The sequence below is a fragment of the Palaemon carinicauda genome, chromosome 16 (assembly GCF_036898095.1).
Source record: "Palaemon carinicauda isolate YSFRI2023 chromosome 16, ASM3689809v2, whole genome shotgun sequence".
Taxonomy (NCBI): Eukaryota; Metazoa; Arthropoda; class Malacostraca; order Decapoda; family Palaemonidae; genus Palaemon; species Palaemon carinicauda.
The window spans coordinates 93039691-93044690 of NC_090740.1; positions in this window are offsets into that span (position 1 = coordinate 93039691).

The following is a 5000-nucleotide window of genomic DNA, read 5'->3' on the forward strand; positions in this document are numbered from 1 at the left end:
TTGGTGCTCTGGGAGCTGGCAAGTATTGCTGGCCTCCCCCCTTGGATCTCCCTTAGGCTAAGATGAGTTTCTTGGCTGCGGGTGATCCGTCACTAAAGCAAGGTTGGTAGGACCCTCTTTTGTCCCTTCCCCCTCTATCTCCGTAATGGCCTAGCCATTACAGTACTGTAAGTCATTCTACATCTGGACCTAGAATAGGTTAGGATGAGGAATTGACTCAGTCTCTGCCGGCCGGCAAGGGTCTTCTGTTTTGAGTGCTACCCGGACCTCCCTTGGTCCCTCATCCATGCCTGCCGGCAGAGTCAGACGGCATTGGTCAGGAAGCCTGAATTAGATTCTCCCCTTCCTTATATGCACTCTTTCGGATTGCTGGGCTTGGAGGTAGTGTACACTCTTATCCCGGCATCCATTCTGTTTTTCTTCTAGTGCTGTACCCGACCCTGCTGCCGGCCTATGAGGCCGGCAGCCGGGCGGTTGTAGTCCTCTGGTTCTTTTGTTGCCGGCTGGCATCGGTCCTGTACCTTTGCCGGCCGGCTAATGTCAGCCCTTGTCTGTCGGTTGCCAAGAGTGTGGCCGGCAGCCGGGTACTACATTGTGTAGTTGCCGGCCGGCAGTCATTGCCGGCCGACATTGGCTGTTGCCGGCCGGCACATGCATTTGAACCAGCGTTCTGCCGCCTTATAGCTGTTAAGTAGTATATTTTAAAGCTAGTTATGGTGTGTGCCGGCCGGCATATAACCTCCTATATTGTACCAGTATTCTTCAGTATAACATATACTGTAAGAAGAAAACTATAGTATGTGTTTTGGTACAGCACTGTGTGTTCTAACACTTTTGTGTTTTTTTGCACAGCCCTTTGCTGTTGCCCTACAGATAAGAAAGTAAGTTCTTTCCTGTCTATTATCCAGGATTTTAAAATCATTGCTTAGGTGTGAGCACCACCTGTTTCCTCTGGAAACTTTGCATTGGTTATTCTAGAAGAGATTAACCATTTGATTTTATTATCTGGAAGGCTGCAACAATGGGTTGTGAGGGAAACACAAGTGTGTGTCTTTCCTTTCTGAATTGTTATGCTATACTATGCATATCTAGTGATACATAGTTCACTTGATACTCATGGAAATTTCTTCTCTTTACAGGAGGACCCTCCGAACTGCGGAAGTGTTTTCTGCAACGTTCGCAGCAAGAACCTCTGTGGACATGAGTTTTGTAGGAGACACGCAGCATGCGCTGTCTTCAAGGATGATCTCCAGTATTGGGACCCTCAGGTATGTACTGTGTGCACTAACCTGATTACTGAGGCCTTTGATTCCCCTAGGACGGCGGAATCAAGGGATATAGCAAGGGAGAAGTGTCGTACCTGGGTAAGGGGCTTCCAAAAGAACACCTCTGGGCCTTATCTTCCAAGTGAGAAGATGAGGGCGTATCTTTTCCCTGAGGCATCAGCTGATGCAGTGATTCCACAGCCTCAAGAGGAGATCCCCCAAGTTCAGATCCAGGTGGATGCTGAAGTCGCGGTCGCGATGCAAGACATCCAGTTAGATGACAGGATGTCTGACGTGGACGAGCGTCTGGAGGAAGACCTCCTGGCAGAAGGCCAGGATGAAGTTCAAGCCCCAGACGTTGTAGAGGAAGAAGTCGACGACGTGTCTACTCCGGTTCAGATTCCGGAGCCTATTCCCTCAACATCGGCCGGTCTCCCAGTAGAGCTGGGACAGGCCCTCTCTTCTATTGTTAGAATGATCCAAAAAATGCAGAAGGAGAATCAGGAGAAGGCGGCTGCAATGGAACTGCGGATGCAATGCCTTGCAGAATCACATGGGCCCCAGAAAAGGCTCAATGTGAAAGACCTTCCCTTGTGCTCAGATGCTAACCCATGGAGGTATGCTGAGCACATGCCGATGACGATTGGAAAGATCGTCATCTCGGATAAGCTGGGCTCAGTTCCCCTAGGGGAGGTGGAATTCTGGCCCAGCAAGGCATCATATCCGTACTGTTATGTCCGGCTGAGGAAAGAACCAGCTTCAAAGGAGGAGACAGAGCCAAAGAAGGTCATAGTGATGGACCATGCTAAGGCTCAAGCTCTACTTTCATCCTCGATGAAAGAGAGGGGCTTCTCTAACTCAAGCCTTGCCCCTCCCTGGAGGAGTGTAAACCCTTGTCGCTGGCCCTGCCTATGGACCACAAAGACTGGAAGGACGTCCATCTTACGTTCTCAATTGGAAAGTTGGAGGCTGATATTGCCGGACGTCAGTTCGGCGAGGACCTCCCAAAGCTGTCTGACTTTCTTTTGCGAAGAGAGTTCGAGACAAAAGAAAGACTGGCTGCCTCAGTGTCTCTTCAGACTACTCTTGAGACGATGGCAAGTGACCCCAAGGTCCATGAAATGTTCATGGTGGTGGCCAAGACTCATCTGGCCACAGTGACGAAGGACCTTTATGGCTTCGTCAAGGCGAGGAGAGCTTGTAGGGAGTTCGTGTTCACCTCGGCTACGGTGAGGCACGAGCCAAGGAAACTAATCTCCTCCAACATTTGGGGAAAAGACCTTTTCCCTACCGATTTGGTCAAAGAAGTTGTTGATAAGGCCGCCTTGGAGAATAGAAACCTTCTCCAGAAGTGGGGCCTGGCTATCAAAAGAAAGTCCTCCCCGGATGAGGGTCCTCAACCAAAGAGGAAGACTATGAGGACTAGGCTACCGTCTCGGCCAGCCAAGCCTTTTAGACAGCAACAGCAACTGCAATTGCCATTGCCTCCAGTGTTCCATATTGTGGCCCAAACCCCGACCACTTTTCAGTGGGTACCCCAGGCTGTGTCGACACAGTCCACGGCATTCACCCCAACGTTCGAAGGGCAGTCTTCTTCCTTTCGAGCAAAGCCTAGAGGAGCAGCCAGAGGCTCGTCTAGGCGCCCCTCAAGGGGAAGGGGATTCAGGGGTGGTCGTGGTCATGGAGGCAAGACCTCAGGATGGCAGTCCAAATGAGATGATACCGGTAGGAGGGAGACTTCTGAAATTTTGGGATCGATAGACCTTCGATCCCTGGGCCCACAGCCTACTCAAGAATGGACTGGGCTGGAGCTGGTACAGCATTCCACCCCCGTGCCTTCGGTTTTTCCAACACTCCACCCCCGTTCTGGAGGAGTACGTTCAAGAACTGTTGGAGAAAAATGTGATCCGAAAGGTGAAGTCCATCAAATTCCAAGGGAGGCTGTTTTTTGTTCCCAAGAAAGACTCGGAAAAGCTCAGAGTCATTCTGGACTTGTCGCCACTCAACAAGTTCATAGTGAATTGCAAATTCAAAATGCTAACACTGCAACACATAAGGACCTTACTGCCCAAGAGGGCATATTCCGTCTCTATAGACTTGTCAGACGCCTATTGGCACATCCCAATCAGCCGTCGACTCTCCCCCTACCTAGGGTTCAGGCTACAACGAAGACTATACGCCTTCAGAGCCATGCCATTCGGACTAAACATAGCCCCAAGGATTTTCACGAAGCTTGCGAGCACAGCTCTCAAACAATTACGCCTAAAGGGAATTAAGGTAGTAGCCTACCTGGACGACTGGTTGGTGTGGGCAGCATCCGAGACAGAATGCTTGCAAGCTTCTAGTCAAGTGGTCCAGTTCCTAGAGTACCTAGGCTTCAAGATCAACAGAAAAAAGTCTCGACTTTCTCCATCTCAAAAGTTCCAGTGGCTGGGAATCCACTGGGACCTTTTGTCACACCGTTTCTCCATCCCGGCGAAAAAAAGGAAGGAGATAGCGGGTTCTGTCAAGACACTTCTAGATTCCGAAAGGATATCAAGACGCGAACAGGAGAGGGTACTGGGCTCTCTCCAGTTTGCTTCGGTGACTGACCCAGTGCTAAGAGCAAAGCTAAAGGATGCAACCGGAGTTTGGAGAAGTTATCATTCGAACGCGCGAAAAGATCTGAGAAGACCAGTTCCGCTTCGGCTACGTACTCTTCTCAGGCCTTGGTCCAAGCCAGACATCTAAATAAGTCAGTTCTTCTTCAGCCACCTCCCCCGTCGGTGACGATTCACTCAGACGCCTCAAAGGAGGGATGGGGAGGTCACTCTCATCGGAAAAAAGTCCAGGGGACTTGGTCCAAGCTATTCAAGACCTTTCACATAAACTTTCTAGAAGCTATGGCAGTGCTCCTTACCTTAAAGAATGTCTCCCCACGTCACTCGATCCACATAAGGTTGGTGATGGACAGCGAGGTAGTTGTGAGATGCTTGAATCGACAAGGATCGAGGTCACCACCTCTCAACCAGGTGATGTTACCCATTTTCCGATTGGCGGAAAAGAAGAAGTGGTACCTGTCGGCAGTTCACCTTCAAGGAGTCCGCAATGTGACAGCGGACGCTCTATCCAGGTTCACACCGATAGAGTCGGAATGGTCCTTAGACGCAGGATCATTCTCCTTCATTCTGAATCAAGTCCCAGAACTGCAGATAGACCTCTTTGCGACGAAAGACAACAAGAAGTTGCCCCTGTACGTGTCCATGTACGAGGACCCCTTAGCGGAAGCAGTGGACGCGATGTCCCTCAACTGGAACAGATGGTCCAGGATTTATCTGTTCCCTCGTCACAACCTTCTGTTGAGGGTCCTCAACAAACTGAGATCCTTTAAGGCGTAGCGGCAATAGTGGCCCACAAGTGACCGAACAGCATGTGATTCCCCTTAGCATTGGAACTACAGCTGAAGTTTGTGCCGCTACCACATCCAGTTCGGACCCAGCGAGTCCAGAAGTCGACTGTCTGCGCTTCATTACAGAAAACCCTGACCCTGCAGCTCATGATTTTCTCTCCCTAGCGGTGAGAAAGTTTTTCGGGATTTTGAAAGCCAGCATAGACTTCCTAGACTCCTAGAGGAATATAAGTGCAAATCTAATAGAAGGCAATATGAGTCATCTTGGAGAAAATGGGTGGCCTTTGTCAAGGCGAAGAATCCGCAGATCTCGACAGACTTCTGCCTATCTTGCTTCATCCACCTCC